Source organism: Leopardus geoffroyi, chromosome C3 (genome assembly GCF_018350155.1).
Source record: "Leopardus geoffroyi isolate Oge1 chromosome C3, O.geoffroyi_Oge1_pat1.0, whole genome shotgun sequence".
Classification (NCBI taxonomy): domain Eukaryota; kingdom Metazoa; phylum Chordata; class Mammalia; order Carnivora; family Felidae; genus Leopardus; species Leopardus geoffroyi.
The window spans coordinates 126,451,467-126,458,370 of NC_059338.1; the positions used below are offsets into that span (position 1 = coordinate 126,451,467).

At 38.8% G+C, this 6,904-nt stretch overlaps 1 protein-coding gene across 2 annotated transcripts in view; it reads right to left on the reverse strand.

Annotated features, from left to right (window-relative positions):
* The window catches only part of PKIA (cAMP-dependent protein kinase inhibitor alpha), a 96,067-nt gene extending 89,623 nt beyond the window's left edge, over positions 1 to 6,444 (reverse strand). The window contains exon 1 of one of the 2 annotated variants that reach the window (XM_045454825.1): positions 6,306 to 6,444. The gene's annotated coding sequence lies outside the window, so the exon portion shown is untranslated. The remainder of the gene's footprint in view (positions 1 to 6,305) is intronic. The other variant, XM_045454824.1, reaches the window with a different exon arrangement.
* Between the last annotated feature and the right edge of the window lie 460 nt (positions 6,445 to 6,904).

Sequence of the window (6,904 nt, forward strand, 5' to 3'; positions counted from 1 at the left end):
GGTAGTGTCTATGCTAGATATCATTAATATAATAGAAATATAATAATTATAAATATAAATATAATTAATTAATATAATTATCATTATATAATTAAAATATTATTTAGCCTTAAAAATAATGAAATTTTGACACATGCTGCAACGTGGATAAACTTTGGAAACATTATGCTAAGTGAAAAGAAACCAGACATAGAATGACAAATATTGTATGATTCCACTTGTATGATGTGGCTAAAAACAGGCAAATCCATACATGTATAGAATAGAGTTTACCAGAGGCTGAGAGAAGGGGAAAATGAGGGGTAACTCTTTAATGGGTACAAACTTTCTGTTTAGGATAGTGAGAAAGTTCTGAAAATGGTTAGTGGTGATGGCTGCTCAACATTGTCAGTGTACTTAATGCCAGTGAATTGTACACTTAAAAATGGTTAAAACAGTAAATTTTGTTATTCCTATTTTACCACAATAAAAATAATACAAATCCACTATATTTTAAAGTATAAATTTACTTTGTATTAAGCATATTATAAAGTTTTCATAAAATTGCCCTTATTTTAGGAGCTTATACAGTTATCATATTTTGGGAAGTGTAAAGAAAACAGCAGCTTAAGTTGGCCTCTTGAGTTTTCTTTCTCTCCATCTATGTTTTTTCTAGATTAATGTTGTCACACTTTCCTTTGAATAGCATCAGCAAGAACCATGCTAGCTTGTACCGGTCTCTCCAAGTATCAGTTAAGAATTTTTAATGTATTTTTATGCTGGCAATTGTTTTAGAACCTAGAAGGGATGAATTTGTCTTTCTTCCCCTAACTTGGCAAAAGCAAATACATTACTGCAGACAGAATTACCAGAAAGAAATAGTAACTTTGAGGCAGACATACATCCATCTTAAGAACACTGAATATGTTTCAAAGTAGACTACACCACTCAATTTCTGGCAATGTTCTTCTACATATTTGGCACTACAGTACTCTAAGTCTAGAACTGTTTCTTTTTTTGTAAAAAAAAAAAAAAAAAAAAAAAAAGGTTTTGATTGGAAAACCCTAAATAAATCATTTGGAATGTGTTACATTCAGAACTCCTTCTGGGATTCCTTTTCCATGAATCAGGGTTCTCTGAATACTCCTCTCACTGGCACTTGCTTCCGAATCATCTTTAGCTGCCTTTGTGCCAGTGATAGTGAAGAGCTCTCATTTTAGGTTTTAAAGCAGGGAGAACAATAGAAGGAGAACCTCACTTCAAGTACCAAAAATGTCTGGGCTAATAAAGGACACATATATTGTCAAAGTGAGTCCGGAGTAGATGTTCTTAAACCATTTGCTAAAGAATACTTTAGTGGGTCCTTAAACACCTACAATTGTGTGTGTGTGTGTGTGTGTGTGTGTGTGTGTGTGTGTGTGTGCATGTGTGTGTATGTACTTGGGGACTGGAGGCACCGCCTTCGTTGAATTATCAAAGGGGATGTTAAGACCCAAAAGTTTAAGAAACACTGGAAAGATTAATTACAAAACAATTGTAAACTACTACATTTATATCATGCTTTCCTTGGCTCTTTCTTAATACTTCAAAGGGCAACATGGTAACTTGGAAAGAATGTTTTGCTAAACACTTAGGTGACGTGACATCTTTGAATCTCAGTTTCTTCAATGTAAAATCAACAGATAGTAGAAGGTTGAAATTTGATACCACAAGTGAAAGTACCTGCAGAGTGCCTTGTAACTGGACAAGTACTTATATATGTAAGGTACCTTCTTCTGCTTATTCTTTTTCAAAAAATGCAAGCATGTTGAAAGCAAGTAACAATTTCTCCTTTAAAGTTTTGTTTTATTAATCGTAGCATACTATTAGTAAGTATGAACTAATGTACATTTAATGGTATGGAAACTTACAATAACTTCTGTTGAATATAATTATTTGAATCTGCTTTCACTATGTTATTATATAAATATTTTTAAAAACTAAACGATACTTGCACACATACTGGGAGCTAAACTTGGCTAACGGAGAAGAGTAGGTAGAGATATATCCCTGGGAAAGAATAACTAATTTCTCCACTAAAATCAAATTCCTTAACATCTATGCATATACAAAAGGTTCCTGACTTAGGATGGTTCAATTTATGATTTTTCAACTTCATGATGGTACAAAAGAGATACATGTTCAATAGAAACTACAATTCAGTTTTTGAATTTGGATTGTTTCCCAGGTGAGCAAGCACTACCATACTCTTTTGTGATGCTGGGCAGTGGCAGCAAGCCACAGCTCCGTTAGCCACGCCATCATGAGGGTACACAACGGATATACTTACAGCCATTCTGTACCCACACAACAATTGTTTTTAACTTTCAGTAGAGTATTCAATAAATTATGTGAGATATTCAATACTTTTATTGTAAAATAGGCTTTGTGTTAGATGATTGTGCCCAATTGCAGGCCAATTTAAGTGTTCTGAGCTCATTTAAGGTAGGCTAGGCTAAGATATGGTGTTCAGTAGGTTAGGTATTAAGTGCATTTGATTTACAGTATTTTCCACTTACGATGGGTCTGTTGGGATGTAAGCCCCTCATAAGTTGAAGATCTGTATGTAGCTAGACACTGTACTATGAGTTACAGGTAATAAAAAGTTGGCCGTCACAAACCATGTTCCCCAAGGCTATTTTAGAAGAACAAGTTATGTTCACACTAAAGAACAGGCCACAATAGAAAGTACAATAGGAATTTAGACAAGGGAGAAAATTTATCTGATGCAAAGATAAGTGGGTATGGGGAAAGCCTCATGGAAGAGGCAGTGTCTGATGTGAGTAAGGTTTTGACATGTACAGGAAGAGTGAAAGGAATGAATGAAGACATATAGGCATGACATCATGGGGGCACAAACTGGAAATAAAGAGCACTTGGTTCAGGCTGATCGTAGGGTAGCTTAAGGGGATTACTGAGAAACTAGATAAGGAGATATCTCACTGCCTGATGCATATTACTTATTAATAATACTTTTAGACACAAGTATTGGGGCATCTGGGTGAGCTCAGTCAGTTAAGCATCTGACTTCAGCTCAGGTCATAATCTCACGGTTCATGGATTTGAGCCCTGTATCCAGCTCTCTGATGTCAACGTTGAGCCCGCTCTATATCCTCTATCTCCCTCTCTCTCTGACCCTCCCCAGACCCTCATGCACTCTCAATCTCTCTCCCTCTCTCTGCAAAATAAATAAACATTAAAAAAAATAATAAAAGTATTTGACTTAAAAAGAACATGGAGGAGAACTTAAAAATAAAGACACAATGAAGGGGGTGAGATATTACATAAATCTGACCGTCAGGAGGCCATTGGTAACTTTCAAAATAGCACTTTTTATAGTGTTTTCACTGGAGACACTGGTTGAACAGAAATACAGTTCTTGAGCTTTATTATTCCTATTTTTTTTCTTTTCCATGTTTCAAAATCTCAAAATAAGTCCATTTCAATTGTAACTAATGAAAATAAGGTAGCACCAGAAAATGCCTTTTGTTATGAGAAGTCAACTTTGACTCCTAAATTTGTAGAGTTACTGATAACACTGCCCGCCCACTAAACTAAATATTTTTTTTTACATGGTTAGAAAGCAGTAGATTGACTTCATGCTATTTTGTCAAATCTACAAAAATGCCTGCAGTTCATTTGGCATCTAATAGTGCACATCCTCCTGTTTTTCATTCCTCCTCCATCTCTTGAACAGGCAATTAATTTTTCCTTTCCCTGGGAAACGTTTAAAGGAAAGGAAATAAAGTCATAGATCAGTTTCAGTCATGAAGTCATACATATATTTCTTCATTGGACTCTGAATTTGGTCATTTTTCTCAGAAAAAAAAATTATTTCAACATAACAAAGACTAAATTCGGAAATCCCTTAAATTTATTTATCTTCCTCAGTTGCACTGACATGAAAATTTAAATTTTCTAACTTATTTTCTCTCTTCGCAGAAAGGCTTCTCAAAAGCAGGTCCCTAACTTAGTGAATTCATCTCACCTATGAAGCCACTGGCAGGTATGATGCCAGCTTAGGCAATACCAGTCTTGGTATTCTGACCCATTTCTTGCCAGAGAATTCAGTTTCTTCAGAAACTCAGCTAATAGACACTTTCAATTTCTAACTGTTATTAGGATATTCTCATGCACTAAGTAGTCAACATAAAGAAACCTCGAAATTACAGAAATTTTCATTGTACTCAAGATCAATTGTACTAATCTATATTTTGTAATTTCTTAAAATGAATTATTATATTAACATTTATTATCACTTATTATTCAGAATCATTATTTATGTAGTTAAATATTTGAAGGTTAATAAAGAAAGATAGTAGAATAAAGGGTTTTGCTGTTCTTGCTCTTTGTTCCCTCTTCTGTTTGGTGTGCCTGTTTCAAAATTGCAGACTCTTGAAATTTTAATATTTCAAATCCAAACCACACTCAACACATAATAATAATGGTAATAATAATAATACTAAAACAAGCCAAAAGAAAAAAGAAAAAATTGGTGCTGAGGTTTTCGTGATCCAGGGGAAGAGTTCCCGGAGTGGGCCACTTGGATTTGCCTACCTCCTCCACTCCCTCTGCCTCATATACTAAAGGTAGAGACAAAGAAGCCAAATCAAATCCTTCTTTGGTGTATTTTATAAAAAGAAATTGTATTCAGAAAAGCAATAATGGTATATAATAGAATGAACATGATTTTTCAGAACCAGTATCTTTGTCTAAAAGCAATATATAAAAAGGAAGGTAGACAGAGATCAATTTTTAGCTATAAACCTTGCCTTTTTCATTGATCTCCTATTTTAATTTACTAAAATAAAATTACATGGCTATCGAGTCAGACTATCTAAATTTAAAGATAACAGATCACCTGTTAAATAGTATATTGGCACACAGATGCCCCAGTCTGGCTTATTGCAACTACTCTCTGTTGGTGAAGTGGCACATTTGCAATCCCCATCACAGCCATCTTAACCATTTCAAAGCGTATTATTCAAATGTACATCCCTACGTGGCAGCACTTGAGCTCAGCATCAAGAGGTTTGTGGGGAAATCCTAGAACAAGTGGTCAGAAACCCTAAATGGTGAAACTGACTTGAGGATGCTCAAATAACCTGAGGTTTAGATTGGCCAGCTCCATTGGCTTTCTAACTGCCTGTGGGGAAAGCCTCTCTGGAAACTCTTCTGAGGTTATTGGGGAATCCTAGGACAAACACACTGCTTGCTTTTTGGGGAGGACCTGCCCCAAACCCTACCCAGGTAGGTGTCTCACAACCCAGCTGGACTAAAAACGCTTCAAGAAAAACTGGATAGACACATTCACATTTGTACTTTCACCTATGCCTATGCACAGGGAGCAAAGATATAAGTATGGTCCTCTTTCTCACACCCCAACAGATTCTGCTGTCCTCAAAATCCTCTTGTAGCCGCAGTGACTACAGTGAAGGGAGTTATCAGGATCCATGTTGGTACTGGGCTAAAAGCAGGATTTTTCATGCCTTGTATTTGGGGGAAGGACGCAAGCAACAGTCTACAGAGAGAATACTAAAGTGGTATAGGGCAATGCCCTTTGTAGGTCCTTGACAAAATCAGTCGTGGAATAGAGGTTGTGGATAGGAGCTGACAAGAGCTGGCCTGTGAATGGACCCGGCATTCCGGGGAAAGGGAGTCGGGGGTGGAAATCAATGAAGTAATTGACGAGAGAAGATGATAAATGAAGGGAGAAGCAGAGACAAGTGCTGCTCAACCCAAGCTGAACTCCAGGAGATAAGAGAAGTTTCTCCTCTAATCTGAGACTCTTACTAAAGGTTCAGTATTGAAGTAGGTGTTTGACATTGAAATGGGCACAGACCCATCCTGACAACTAGGGAGGGAGAGGACAGAGGAAGGCAAGAGAGGAAAGATTTCTGATTACTTCATCAAGCTACCTCCAAGGACCTGCTGCTCCAAAAACCAGAAAATAACCAAGTGAAGGCTGAAGTAGAAAGATAAAAGTGCAACTCCAATTATTTCACATTTTGAATCTTCTTCAGTGTCTAAGCAAACCTGGCATTGCAACGGTCGATTATCTTGAAGAGTATAGAGGCTGCCCGTCTTCTTTGTTTGCCCAGTAACACCGCTCCTCTAATCTCAGGCACTTGGCTGATTAACATTTCAGTCCAGTTGTTGCTCCTTTTCCCTTTGCAGAATGCAGCAGAGATATTCCCCTTCTTCCCCGTGTATTGCAAACCCCATTACTAACCGCGCGGAAAGAACCTAGCGACGTGGTGGAAGCTAATAATAGCCGGGCGGCTTACCTTCTCGGGATGGAGTCAGCGCAAGTCCCAGCGCCCGCTGCCCCCGGGCCGCAGTGCCGCGGAGCCGGCCGAGTGCCTGGTCAGCTCCGCCGGCCCCCACCCCACCTGCCGGCTGCAGCAGCTGCTCTCGCCGCCGCGCTCCGGCAGCATGAAGTCATCCCCCGCCCCGGGCCGGATCACCACATTCCGTGCCAGTCGCGGGGGGAGAGGGACCTCTCCCGGCCGCGGGGAAGGGAGTCTGGAAACTGCTCCCGACGATCGCTACCCCTCCGGGTTTTAGGTTTCTTTCCTATTAATGCTTTTACGGAGGAAGCGTTGCCGGATTGTGGACCGAGAGAGAAGAGCCAGAGGGACTTTCTCTGCATAGCGCCTTTCCTCCGAGAGCTCCCCTGTCACGCCCGCTGTATGGACAGCTCCATTTGACTGTGTGGGTTTCCCACCCTCTTCATTTTCCTTATCAGTATTGTTCATTTCGCTGAATTTGAGACTGGGATTGTCATTTGAGATAAACATTCAAACGCTCTGGAAATGTTTTAAATTGGCAATTAATCTTTCTAAACCCCTTGGAGCACGCCTCACTTTCCCCCAACGCACACGCA